This window comes from Pleuronectes platessa, chromosome 9 (genome assembly GCF_947347685.1).
Source record: "Pleuronectes platessa chromosome 9, fPlePla1.1, whole genome shotgun sequence".
Classification (NCBI taxonomy): Eukaryota; Metazoa; Chordata; class Actinopteri; order Pleuronectiformes; family Pleuronectidae; genus Pleuronectes; species Pleuronectes platessa.
In genome coordinates this window covers 22,469,251-22,483,936 of record NC_070634.1, presented here as the reverse complement: position 1 = coordinate 22,483,936, position 14,686 = coordinate 22,469,251, and the positions used below count along the sequence as shown (strand labels likewise).

Below are 14,686 nucleotides of genomic sequence, written 5' to 3'. Positions count from 1 at the left end.
TTCTCTGTGTGATGGTGTCATCCTGTCTTTTTGTCCATGTTGTAGGGAAACTTCCCCGTGACTGGATTGGTGCCATTTTACAAACATGTAAAAAAACAAAAAAGTGTATTTATTTATTAGCAATGGAGCAAATGTAATTACATTTTTTCAAGGGTTTGAGGTATTTACAGGAATCTTAACAATCCACGTTCATAATTGTGTTTCTGATGGAGCTTTACTGTAAAATTCAGCTGTTTGACCCTTTTTATGAATTAAGGTGTAAAGGTTCAGTGTGTAACTTCTTTTTTACAGTAGCCTAAACTGGACAAACTTAACATATTTTGAGTTTTTGAGGGAGAGGTGAGAGGTATTCAGCTGCAACATGCAACTTCACCACTAGATGTCACTTAATTCCACACACTGAACCTTTAAAATCAAACAATTTTAACACATTCATATCATGAACCTTTTAAGTGCTCAGATGTCACAGTCTGTCTTTATCTGAAGGATGTTTTTTCTAATTGTCTTTCATTCATCATCACGTGTTTTCTCTTTTACTGGAGTTTGTTCTTCCCCAGTTTGTTCATCTGCTTCCAGGATGTTGACTTAATACGAGAGTTTGCCATGAAGCGCTGTTTCCTCAACTGGACCCGGACTGGATTAAATAACAGGAGGAAATCTTATCTCCCAACTGACTGAAAAGGAAACTGGGTCTCGGGTTGAAAACACTAAACTCTGACCTCCGGGCTCCTGCTTCCTTTGGTGACCTCACCAGACACAGGGAGTGTGTAGGATGTGCGTCTGTGCTCTGTTCACACCAAGGACCTACCTGTGAAATAACCCTCGTAAGCTCCCTCTCCGAAACCGACTTCTCCACCCGCAGAATCTTACGGATATGTTTAAAAAAGGCTAACCTCTGTGTCGTAGTCGATGAATGTGTGTCGTGTGAAGTTGTGGTACGTATGAAAGTGATCAGGATGGATACAGACGACTGTGGGTCACGTGTTTTGCCTGTCTGATGTTCAAGTATTACTAAATTATGTAAAAAAAAAAAAAAAAGATTCTGTACATGTGTTCTGTTTACGGTTACAGGATGTACATAATGATCAAGTGCAGTGCACAGGAATAAATAGTAAACAGGAAAACGACGAGTGGATCAGCGTCCATCACTTTCTTTGTGTGTTTGTGTTTCGACAGAGGTTTAAAAGAGGAGGCAGCTTCCGTCAACGATGGAGTTTGTCCTTTTTACCACTAGAGGGCAGCAGCATATAACCCATAAACTGCACTGGCACTGGGTTAGTTGACACGTGCTGATTGGCCATTGATCAAATCCTCACTGAAGTAAAAGTACCAGCACATCCGTGTTACTTGTAAAAAAGTATTTATCTGAAAGTTTCTATATGTATCAAAGTAAATGTACTTACGCTGTAGAAAATGGCCCCTGACTAATACTGTCCATCACATCATAAATATATTACTGGTGCATCAATGACTATATAAACTATTTGAGCTGGTTGAGGTAGATTTAACTACTTTTTATAAACACATATCACATAAACACACATGTATCCATAGGCTATAGTTCAGTGTTACAAAGAACACAAAACAAATGTAGTATAGCAGAAAGCAAAATATAGAAATACTGTAGTATTTGTACCTCAAAACCACAGTGCAGTGCTTAATGTACAAAGAGGGACTTTTCTATAACCAGTTTAACTTTTTCATATGAAATTCATTGATGTTTCTATTCAAGATGCTAAACAAATAGTGTTTTAATCAGATGACAGCAGCTTGTAGTGAGTTAACAAATCCCTCCAACAGTACAATGCTGCTGTTCACTGCTCGTGCTAAGCTCCGCTCATATGGGAGCAATTACTGGTTTGATAAGTTTTCCTTTCAGGCCCAGATCCGGGAAAGTCAGACATGCAGTGTCAGTGTGTGACTGTCCAGAAGGAAATTAAGGGTAATTGAAAATAAGCCCCTCCATCGGTGATTCAGGTTCCTGCTGCACTCTTCAGTTTTTCCCTCCTCCAACTCGCTCTGCTGACGTACTTCCTGAGCGCGATTCAGGGCTGACTGATGCAGCACGATCGGGCATCCAATAAACATGTAGACACCAGAGGGACCAGAAACAGGATCTGCTGTGGGGTGAATGAAATATGGAGACAATTCAGGCACGATGCCAGAAAGGCTCAAGGTCATCACTGCAAACAGCTGTAGATTTTATGCATGCCAGCATAGTAATGACGATAATTGATATAATATACAAATAATCAATTACAATTAGGAGCTAGAAAAGTCCAGACATTTTCCTGGAATTATCCGGAGGGGCTGTAGGTGAGAACGCAAATGTCTGAGTCAGTTGCACAGAGAGGGATTTCAAATGTGTGGAAAACGTCAGAGTGAGCCCATGTGAGGAAACAGCAGGGAAACACAGTGGCCACGTGCGTCTCAATTCGCCCTGAATGTGGTTTGAGTGATTGGATCAGACCTGAACTCAGCACTGACGGATGTTATTACCTGGTCTGAACAGGGTCACACAGAGAAGCTGTGAAGTTAAAAGCTGAATGAACGATAACTTTCAGTCTGACAGCAGGAGGTGGAGCAGATATAAAACCTCCTGCGACCGGCTGGAGCTGTGTGATTTTCTGTGAAAGATCTGAAAATCAGAGCATGGATTGTGCTCAAGTTTGACATTATTAAAATAAATAATTTCTCTTGTTGTGCGAGTACACTATGTGCTGATGTTTTCTTGCTTTTGACCGGATGAGAAACATTCATGTGTCCAGAGAGGATGTTCTTCCAGTGACTTCTCAGCAAAAGCATATTTTCACATGCCCCCCCCCCCCCCCCCCCACAGTGAAAAAACAGCTTAAAAAAATACTTGTTGATAGGCTAACATATTATTATAAAGTATTATTTGTCTCAATGCAAGGGCTGCATCCTTCAGAGGCTGCGTTTGAAGACCGATCGCATCACAGCATCATTAGACTGTAACATTTCAGAGGCTCCTTCCAATGCCAGAGAAATAACTGCCCCAACTTCTGGATCCTCTCCGGCTCAAACTATCCCAGGATTCATTGGGCCACAGTTACGAACACGGCCCCAGCGATCAACGAGACGTCCAGTACTTCTGTGCTTCAAGTCAACAACTTACAATACACAATAAAACTCTCGTCATGTCCAACGTCAGCTCAGTTGCGACTTCGTGTGGGATTTGGTGGTCTACACTGCCCACCGCCCCCATCTGAAGGATGCAACTCAATAAATCCATACAGAGTACTTGACTAACAGCGGGGGGGGGGGGGCAATTTGCCCTAAAGTTATGAAGATGCACTACTTCGGAATGTGTTTGCAGTGAGTTGTAACTGTTGAGATATTTCACAGTTTCACTTCAGGCTGGCGGAGCTGGAGTTAAAGTCAGAAACTGTAAAAATAACAAACAAAAAAGGGTCAAAATGATGTGGGAAAAATTTAACTCCCTCTGATTACTGCAGCCAAATATAAACCCAATCATGGTTATAATGAGACAGGCGAGTTGAGTGAGGAGCCGATGACCGGATGTTTTCGACCGTGACCTGTGACCTATGTGCTAACCACTCACTTGCAGGACAGTCATCTTAATGCAGCCATTAGAGACTCAGGGATGCTCGTGCATTCATTATATTCTCAAGGCTCTTTATTTGTGAGGTTCTGAACATGTGGATTGAGTGGAAAGATGCACGAATTAGAGAAGATGCCGAGGGTCAATGTGGTTTTAGGGGGAAATCGATGGTGTTTTAGGGAGCTGTGGTTTGAATTTACATAAAGTGAAGAGATGGATTTGATGTCTCCTATACTGCCGGAGATGAAGGGTTTCATTATCGTGGTTTTATGAAGAAAGGAAGCTTTTCATTGCTGCAGCTCTCTTTGTGCAGAATCACCTGCTTATATTGTAGATTTATTGTGAATGTTACTACACAGTACACCTCATCATCGAGAGCTCAGACTTCCTGCTCATAAACCATCACCTGAACTGTTTCTCACAGGGGAACATTTTGCTACTTGTCCAAAGGCTTGTGAAGCAATAAATGCAAAAAATTGTGTGTGTGTGTGTGTGTGTGTGTATGTGTGTGTGTGTGTGTGTGTGTAAGAACGCGAACATAACATATTTCACACAGGAAGCAGAAACAGAGAATTTGATTTAGTTTCAATATCATCTGTTCACAGTCTCTGTCTTTCGGAGGAGAACAAGTCATCGAACTTCATCTTACACCACAATAACAAATGCTTGATGTTCAAAGCAGGAAATTGTTCATCTAGACATTTTATAGCTTTCAAAGAAAAACACAGAAGATAGGAAACTTCATCTTTTCTTTCTCTTCCCAAACTAACCAAAACAGACCTCAGCAGAGAGCGGGCACGTCCTCCGAGGCCCAGCTGTCCCCTTACGCACACTTCACATCACTACATCTGGATTGTATTTGGATCTGCACCAAATTGCTCCCACACTCCTTTTGTGTATCACTTTTTCTTCTCGTAAACAAACACAGTGAAGCCATTGTTCCCTCATGCAGAGATAAACCAAACCATCAGGAGGAATGTGTCATGTCACCTGTTGGCTCTCGAAGGTCCGCTCATCAAAAACACTGCCAGCCTTTCAAATATCCCTTATTTTCTGATAATCTGTGAAACATAACCTCCCTGGTGGAAACACGTTCAAATCTCCATTTGCTTTTGCACACAAATAAAAGCTCAAATGTCAAAGGGGTCAAGTTGTTGTGATGCAGGATTCAAGACTGGAGACGGTTCTTCTGTTTGCAAACCACTGTCGGTGTCATGCAGGTGGACTTTCCCAGTCCGCTCCGGTCAGCTCACTGTTTTGTTTCCTTACTGGCAGGTTAAAAATAGTAGCCTCCCCCCCCCCCCCCCCCCCCCTCTGGCCTTGCCGCTTTGCAGCCATGTGTGAACGGCAGCTGTGGTGGAAACTAATAATGGCACCAAGAATAATAACATTTACAAGCATTTATAAGCTGTTTTTATAATAGCATGACTGTTGTCGGGGGGGGGGGGGGGGGGGGGGGGGGGGTTGTTGCTATATTCTTATAGAAACTATTCTTCGCTGCCTCTTTGGGATCGATGGGATTCTCACTTCGTGGCAGGTGCAGCTGCAGCTGGTGACTCACTGGTTGGAATCATGCAAAGTTTGATCTTCGGTTTTGTTATATCATCGGTTTTTCATTGAAACCTGCTGGGAAACTGAAACCCTCGACTTCAAGCCAGCTGCACGAAATCAAGATCAATGGATTATTCACTGGGAAATTGGTGAAAATGTGTCTGAATCTGCACACATTTCTTTTTGGATTCCTTTCTCTGTGGCTCATGGCCCATCCTTTCACCAAGTTTCATGGAAATTTATCCAGTAGTTTTTGTATAATAAAGAAAAGAATGAAAAAATAAAAAGTCGGAGGTTTAAGGGGCTATTTGGTTTGACTGTATGTTTGAGTGTGAACGGTTGCTGGTCTCTGTGTCAGAGGTCAGGTGATACGCTGGCGACCTGTCCAGTCCTGTGTAACTCACCTCTCACCCAGTGTCAGCTGGGATTGGCACAAGCTCCCCCTGTGACGGATAGAAAATGGACGGATTGATAAAAGTGGATCCGAAAAACTGAAACAAAGTAGATTCATCGTTGTGAGCGACACCGTCCAAGTTACACATAATCATCTGATCCACTGTTAATATGAAAATGTTGATTCCAGCTCTTTTTAAGTGTTGCATCTACCTCAGAAGTACAGCAGGGTTTGAGTGTTTATCTTTGCATTTGGAACAACATGACATCCTGCTAGGGAGTTTTGATTTTCTCCCTCATCTCAACCAGTGCACTGGGTTCGTTTCCCAGAGTTGGTTGGGACCTGGTCGGGATCCCTGTGGGTCAGGGAATGGGGCTGCAGGGAACTGTGCGACAATGTAACCCAAAGGAATCTGTTGGCAAGAGTGCGTCATAGAAATTATGGGATCAGATATCATACCCACATTCACACACACACACACACACACACACACACACACACACACACACACACACACATACATACACTAACGCACACAGAAAACCCCTTTGTACCTCAGAGAGGAAAATCTGAGGCGACCACTGAGAGAAGGTTGGTGTGTCACTAAGCTCTTGTTTTCTCTAAGGCTCTAAACACCTCCAGTCCGGGTACACACACACACACACACACACACACACACACACACAAATAGAGGTGGTTTGTATCTAACCTTTCTGCCATCTGCACACACAAACACACACACACACCTGTAGTTACACAAGTTAGCAGTCTACAAACACATGCATGCCCACCCTGGCCTTTGCACCATGTTGCAGTGTATTCTGACACCGTGGCTCAGAAATAGCTCCTCATGCCCAGAGACACGCGGCCCCACATCAAGCTGTTTGCCTGCAGGACGTCAACATGTCAGGTCCTTGTCGGTCGCTGCAAACGTTATCAACAGGCATCAGCTGGAACTTTGGTTTTTATTTCACACGTCCGGAGAACTGCTCGAGTCGGTCAGCTGACTATGTGAGTAAGCAGGGATTTATCTCTCTTTCACTGCGATCGAGAATTTCATCCTTTACCCTTTTTCTAGATAAAAAAAATAAACTGACAAATTCAGAGGACTGAAATCTATGAGCGTGTGAAAAGTGTTGCCGCTTGATTGATTTTAAGGCGACTGTCAGGCCTTGATGAAGGAATGTGCTCGACTTGGTGCTATTCTAATGTTGTTGTTTGTCTCTGAGGAGAAATAACAGGAGATCATTCTTCTTCAGTCATCTTCCTCTTCTTCTTTCTCCTACCTTCTTGCTCTTGCTGCTTCTTCCTTCCTCTTCCTCCTTATTCCTCCTCCTGTGTCTCTCCATCCTCCTCCTTTCTGCCTCGCTGCCTCTAATTTACCATCACAAAACCGTTGTTATACTAAAACATCACATATTCCATTTGTTTTCTTTACATTTTGGTGAGTCAGTCCAGTGGAAACCATGACACATTGACATTAAACAGCCTTGAATTCATTCGTAAAGAAGCATTTTGGGATGTTGGTGCTGAGGCTGGTGTCCTGATGCATTTAGCTGAATATAAGACTGGGAACCAAGGGGGAAGTAGTCGGGCTCTCTACTTTTATACAAGCCCAGAAGTTTAGATAATGTTATGACTCGGCGTGTTTTCTTTGTGTCTGTCTGGAGGCGATGCAGCCACTTAGTCCGTGATCCTTTCAAGGAAAAAAAAACAAGAAGACAGCTCTTGTGTCCAGCCTGGTGTCCGAGGTCTCACTCAAACCCACAGAGCTGAGATCCGGTGCTTCGGCCTCAGACACATTTCAGTCGAGCCTCGGGGCAAAATCCGAGCAGAGTGGTTTCGATCCACAGACGAGTGGTAGATTCTCAGAGGGCAGAGAGGAGCCTTATTTTCCAATCTCATGTCAGAGATAACAGACGCGGTCGTTTAACAGGTGGCATAACCATTAAACCCCCCCCCCCCCCCCCCCATCCGACCATTGGGTTTATTTAAACTAGACGTGCAAAAGGTGAGACTATGGTCAGCGTGGTCTCCAGGGGGACCAGGAGGTTTCTGTGCTCTTTGCTCAGTCCGAGGGCTGAATTTGCACAGGAGCCAAACCTGTAAGTGATTTTTTTTTTTTTTAACCCTGTTGATCCAGTTGTTCTCATGTTCATATTATTTATGTCCTGACTGAGCTTGATAGATATGAGAGTACTGTGATTTATCACTTTAATGTCATTTGATTCTGATGAAGGATTCAGAATTTCCCCAACAATTCTTCACTTATAGTCGGATCTAAAACAGCAACCATTTTTTTTACTTTCCTATTTCCTTATCCAAAAATGTCTGTAAATATGAAAATATGAAAATATGTCATTTTTAATTCCCTGTTTCATTAAAGTTAAGAAACAAGATTTTAGATTCACTTTATAGTCATTCATGCCACACGTGAGACAAGCTTGCATCCATATCGGTAAAAGATAATTGTTAAAATATAAGTAATTTATTATTATAAGGAAAAGAAAAAAATATCAGTAAAAGAATAAATAGATGTTGATCCAACAGACATTGGGATAATAAACACAACAAACAAATAATTCAAATAAAAAAAAAAATGAGTAAAATCCAATGGGAAATTATCAGTTGCACTTAAAATCTGATACTGAATCATAAACTTTGTCTTTCCTGTTCTGCTCGTAATCCAGAATGGAAAAATGGCTTTTCATTAATATTGCTATCCAAAGCTGGATTCTATCCCAGCATGCACTGGGCTACTAACACACGGATGAATGAAAACATAGACAGAAACATTTGCATATTTACTCTCATGTCCTTGGCCTGAGTGCACATAACAGCAGCTTCTCATCAGAAGTCACAGTGACTCCGGTTCCAGTGTTTCACAGTGACGTGTACAGCAGCTGAATTTTATACTATTGTTAAAGGAAGAGTCTCCAGCTGGGAGGACGGTTAAACCTTCTGATGAACTTGTGTCTCTCTTTGCAGTAGAAAGGTGGGAACATAGTTAATCGGAATGAAGTGAGTAGTGAAAAAGGAGAAAGGGGATCAGGTATAAATTTTTCCCCTAAAGATAAAAATACACCCAGAATGCACCAGCCTCCAAGACCTCTCTCTTATTGGTACTTGACCCGAGCTTCTGGCGTGTTTACAAATACCACTAGCAGGGTCCATTTATCCCTAGAAGAAGAACTTCCTCTCCTTCCTCTCTAAGTTCATATGTGGGCTCATGCAACACACTTTCAATATAGTTTTTTTTCCATATATTTCAATCTATTGGCTAATAGTTTATTTAAATCCAGGATATCTTGATTCTGCTGCTCCCTTCAATCCGACTATACCCCAAAATATAGTCTGTGGTGCAAATACTGTCATTTTGGCAACATGAGGTCGAGTATATCTCGGCCCAGGAAACAAACTTTGCTCATCTTCATACTTTATCGCCATCGTAACAATGCACGTTGAAAGTTTTGTGCAGTTTGCCAGATTCTGCATACTGCCTGCCAGTGCATCACCAACTTATCAACAACAGCCTAATGGCCAAAGCATGGGTCAAGCTACCTCACATGGCCAATTTTCCAGGAAGAGTAGCCGGCTTATTGGAAAATATTTACTTCATGGACTAAAGTAAAATGAAATCGTCCATGTTTCTCCGCTTTTTTCATTTCCTGTCATTATTGCCGTCCTCTTTTTTGTTCTGCTCTTTATTTTGTACCCACATAGAAGCCCTCTCTTTCTGTTTACTTCACTAATTCAGCCTGGCTTCCCACTTAGGTTGGTCGCTACGATGACCTTTTTGTCAGGCAGATGAAAACAGCCACAAACACAGAAAAGCGTTCCCAGGTATTAAACCACGTGTTGGGTCTGTAAATGTCAGCCTACATTAATGTGATGAGCGAGCTGGATGATGGGTGAACAAAAAACTCTCATTTCAGAACATTAAGACGAAGTGTTTGAAAACATTTTGCTTTTAAAAATTAAAAATTAAAAAAGGTTTGCTCCTTCAAAATGGCCTCATAGGTTATTTGTGTAAGAAGGAAGAATTAAAGCCTCCAGCGGCCATATTATGAAGGAGTGAAGGATTAAGGCAGGGTTGACAAAAACATTGAACTTAACAGGGAAGGCTGAAGTTGATTTCCTGTTTTGGCCGATAGTCAAAGTTGGTACTCTAAAATCGTGCCAGTAATCGTTCTATAACTGAAAATGTGTGTTTAGTAATGTAACCATTGAGGCGAAGGGCCTTAACTTAATGACTTACCCCCATGCCTTAGCTGTTTTGCTCAGCTTTCGAGGGTTGTGATGGAGCCAGTCCCGGGTGACATGCTGGGTAAGATCATGGACACTGGGTCGCCAGTTTCCCACGGTCGATGTAGATGAGCTCTGGGAGGAAGCCAGAGGACCAGTGTGGACACCGGGAGAACATGGAAGAACCTTTTTGCTCCACCAGCATGTCGCCCTAATATCATGCCTATATTTTTAGAGCACTTATCTAACCACAAAAATCCATGGCAAGTAATAAATGAACTAAACTCGAAGTTATTCAATTCAGTTCAATTTTAAGCGTCATAACATAAGATCAAGAACTTCTAACCTTATAAGCTGACCACACCACCACAACCTCTATAAATGGATTCTGCATGTGAATATTCACAAGCTGTAGCCAAGGGACTTTAATGCCAGAAGAATTCTGGTTTCCGATTCAAGTTGAACCAATCACATTTGAGCAGAGCACAGGAGGCGAAACGCATTGAGCGAATTGCGTCAGCTGTCGGCTTTTTAGTTTCTAAACTGTTAGACATTAGCCAGAAGGTCGTCTGGACCTGAAACAGCTGCAAAACCTATCACAGTTTGAGTTTATTCGCCTCATGTGACTGTCGGCAGTGTGCAGCGACCAGGAGATGGAGCCTCGGTCCTTAAATCCATTGTTTATTGAAGCCCCAAAATATTGGCCACTGCCCCAGAGGTTGATGTGCCATCAGAGAATAGCCAGTGGACTCAGAGATTGCCCTTTATTTAACCCTTTAAGCCAAAACCCAAACAAACCCTGCTATAGAATTGTCACCTCATGTAAGAGACAGTGATTTCTCTTATAACAGTTTCTGTGGCTGATTGAATCAGAGACTCAGGGACAGAAGCTTTATGTCTGTTGATCTTGAAGGACACGTTGCACCAGTGTGTTTCAGCAACAAAGCAAAAGTTTGGTCTTTTAAAAAAGATGACATCCAGACTCTTATTCCCATGGCAGCTGGATTCGACACAAGTAAACAAAACGGTCAATAATTTTCACGGCTTCAAAACAAACAATTAAAACTGTTTTCCCTCTTCATCATCACTCCGAAGATAAGTCTGCTCACCAAGGCCCCGGCCGGGGGAGTTTGAGTCACAAAGAGTCGATGGAGTATTTGAATTCTGAAAAAAAAACGATCGCGCACACAAACATCTTTACGACCGCAGAGCTTTCGTTTAGAGAAATCACAGCATCTGAACGGCTCGAGGTGCCAAACTGATGCTGCCGAGAGGAAGATGTGAGACATTAACGTCGGGGATGACTCAAAGAGAGATCCGGCTGGGTGTTATCACCTGCTGCTTGAATAATGCAAACAGCTTTAGCATGAGTGGGAAGTGAAACACATTGTGTCATGCGCACACACAAGTGGGTGATAGTGGAGTTGAAAGTGTTATAGGAAATTAGAAATATGACACTTGCACAGTTTTAATATTTGAAAGATGCATTTCTGACTCATCCTGAGCAGAATTCATCGCAGAGAAACAATCTCATTAGCGTTTAGTAGCTGGCGGAGGTTTGATGTGTCTGAAGGATTAATTGCATTAAAAAGATCCAGGACGTCACAGCTCCTCAAAGGATTGTGATCGCCCCCTGGTGGCTGGAATCTATATTGGCCATATATCCCGCTTCCTCCATGTTAACAAATTGGACCTCAAACTAAAAATCCAGATTACACAAGTCAGGTAGTTTTTTTATCACATTGATGTGTGTTCACGTGCTTCTGGTAAGTTTAGTCTGAAATATGTGATGCTGTAAAAACGGGGTGAAACATCAGGTGCGTGTCCCTCGATGCTGCTCACACCAAACTCAACACCAACTTCTCGACCTATTAAATACAAAGTCAATGCAAAGACGCAAATAGAAGTGAATTTTGCATCTCTTGCTAGGGGATACATTTGCATAACGTGAGGTTGAGAAAGCCAATAAGACTCCGGGCCTGCCACCCACCCAAGCCAGCAGGGGGATCAAACCGGCCACTGGTTGACCTCAGGTAGCGCTGGACGTGTACTCTCCTGAGCCGTGTGTGTGTGCCTTCAGATCGTCTTGTGGGCCGACACGAGGGCGCCGGCGTCTCCGGTGTTTCCACGACTCAATGTCGCAACTGTTCTCACTTCAGCCAGTAGACCTCCTCTCAGTATTTGCACAACGTGAGCAAACAGAAGTGCGCGAGTGTCGCAACCCAAAGGTTTGCTTTGCATTCGGTGTGAAGAAGAGGAGAAGCATCTTTAATTTGTTTAAACTGCACGATATGAAGAACCATCACTTTAGTTTTTATCTAAAAACAGGAGATGAAAGAATTTGATTTAGATAGAAATGATATCACATGTACGACCATGACATTTTTAACTAAATCTGAATGCATCATAGTTCATCAGAAGAAGTTGGAAGGAACAATTTAAGCACCATAAGTTTTTAAAGGAGTCACAGTATTAACACCCCCCCTCGATCTGTCCCCACACAACAGCCCCCTGCTCCCACCCCCGGCTCTCTGCTGTGTGGGCCACAGGAGGGGATGGCTCACTGAGTTGTGTACAATGAAATTTGATGACGCACGAGCTCGACACTGGGACACCTCATCAATTTCTCTCTTTCAGCTCTCCTCTCTAATTCTCTCCATATTTGTTTTCTGCCAGGGAAGAAATACTCCCTTATTATGTTACATGTCTCTCAGAGGAGACAGTGAGAGCAGAGGCTGTGGTGTGCTGATGTTCAGCTTGGTGTGGAATAAATGACACAACTATTGAGTGTGTGTGTGTGTGTGTGTGTGTGTGTGTGTGTGTGTGTGTGTGTGTGTCTGTGTGTGTGTTTGTGTAGAAACGAGGTGGACACTGAATCCCAGAGAGAGGCAGTGATTGTGGTTTTATGAGTGACTCCACCACCATCATCGTCCTCTGATGATGCGTTTCCGGCGGTGCAGAGAACAGGCGAACAGTCAATACGCTGCTGTCATTTCATCACATTGACGTGCACCCCCCGCTGCAGGCAGTGTGCTGATGTGCGTTAGTGTCAGTGTGTGCGTGAGACACCAGGAGAAAGACCAAGGGCTGCGTAAGATGAATGAGAGAAGATGGTCTCATCCATCAGGCTCTTTGCTTTCGGTCTCCAATGCTGAGAGGAACAGTACAGACCTTAAAGACTTGTTGTCTGTCTGACTGCTGTCCCTTACCAGATGTTTCCCCTCACATCTGGCATGAATGCGAGTGGATCACATGTTGTGAAAGCAACGGGCCCAAACAGCACAGCACTCTGTGTTTTCCAGGCATGTGCTAGAGCGAGATGAGGAGTTATTGTCACTAATAAGAGCCATTAAATGGATTTAGTCGTTAACTCCTGTTAGAGCCGAGGACGGTTTTTTGCGCTCTCTCTCTGTCACCACACACTGACACACACACACACACACACACACACACACACACAGGAACACAAACACACACACACACACACACACACACACAATCCCTTCCAAATGCAAATTGAGCGACATTTAATGTTTTTGCTCTCTCTCTTTTCGTCCCCTGCTTCTCAGACCTGTTCTTCGTCCTTCTCTTGTCTCAGGGGACGTGTTGCCTGGCAGGTGCCGTGTCTCGTGTGCGGCTCTGTTATTCCACCAAAAAGTGGAAAAACACAACAACGCCTCATGTGAATATGTGCAACTAGCAACATTTCTTCAATTGCACACATGTTTTACATAGAAAACATGTGTGCAAAGTATTTTCTCACAACGAACAAGACACTAAAACGGGTTAATACGGGAAATATTTAGAGTTTTGGGTAGAGGCTGGGAAGCTTTGTTGACCCTTTGACAAAAACATGGTCTCGTGTGGGCTGTTACATTTGTTACAGCCAACAAGTGTTAAAACTAATTCAACTCTCTAACTTTTCAAGCACGAAAACTTTTGTTTTCGTGCTTGATAGAAGGCTGTTCTTCTATCGATACGATGAGGTCTTGGCCTTATGTTCCCCTTTCTTCTGGTTAAAGTGTTTGTCCAGATAAAACACACTAAGTGCAGTTAAAGAATCATCTAAATTTGAGGAATTTCATAAAACTTCGTTGCTCACTTGCATTGGTAAAGAGTGGTTCATTGACGCTGGCACTTTGTGCACTTCTGCAGAACAAGAAAAAGTCAAGTTTTTGTCTTGGGGCTCTAAAGAACCTTAGTTGTTTTATCTACAAGATAAAAATGTTCACCTTCCAGTTTGTGGATTACATACGAACAGTCAAATTCACTTTTTTCACAATCCTAAACCATCTATCCCCACCTCTACCTGCATGAGTTGTTGTGTGGGTGCTTGTTTAAAGCTTGGAGAGAATGTCACTGCAGATTATCAACTTTTGGAGCTGAACAGTCAAAGAGGAGGAGGTGAACAAAATATGGTCCAAAAAGAACATTTTCCAAGATACCTCCTGAAATTGTTGGGCTAGCAAGGAGATCTAAACCTTAATCCCAAAATGATTCCCCATCATATGATATCATGTCTGCATCTCTGCATCCCCATAGGACTACAGACATGATCTATTGCTAATATAGATATAGATAGATAGATATATAGATATATTGTGTCTGTGTCGCCCCTCTGATGGTTGTCATTTTACGAGAGAGGTTAAATGCTGCACCTTTTTCATGGGTAAGAGATGGGATTTTCCTTGAATCCCCAAGTTTATGAAAAGTGTCCAAGAAGAAGCAACCAAAAAGAGTTTTTCCCTCAAGATGTTGAACAAGTGAATCTCTCTCGGTTGTGTCTCTGACCTCGTTACATCACTGTTAGTTGGACATGTGTCCAGTTTGTTCCCTCAACACAAAGTTAAACGTAATTTCATTAAATCTTACGAAACCCTGCTTTAGTCTCTTCGGATCATAATCCCTCAGTT

At 42.7% G+C, this 14,686-nt stretch overlaps 1 protein-coding gene across 1 annotated transcript in view; it reads left to right on the top strand.

Annotated features, from left to right (window-relative positions):
* Nucleotides 1–6,403: 6,403 nt before the first annotated feature.
* The window catches only part of lepr (leptin receptor), a 41,307-nt gene continuing 33,024 nt past the window's right edge, over nt 6,404–14,686 (top strand). Inside the window, exon 1 of the mRNA XM_053430274.1 lies at nt 6,404–6,539. The gene's annotated coding sequence lies outside the window, so the exon portion shown is untranslated. The remainder of the gene's footprint in view (nt 6,540–14,686) is intronic.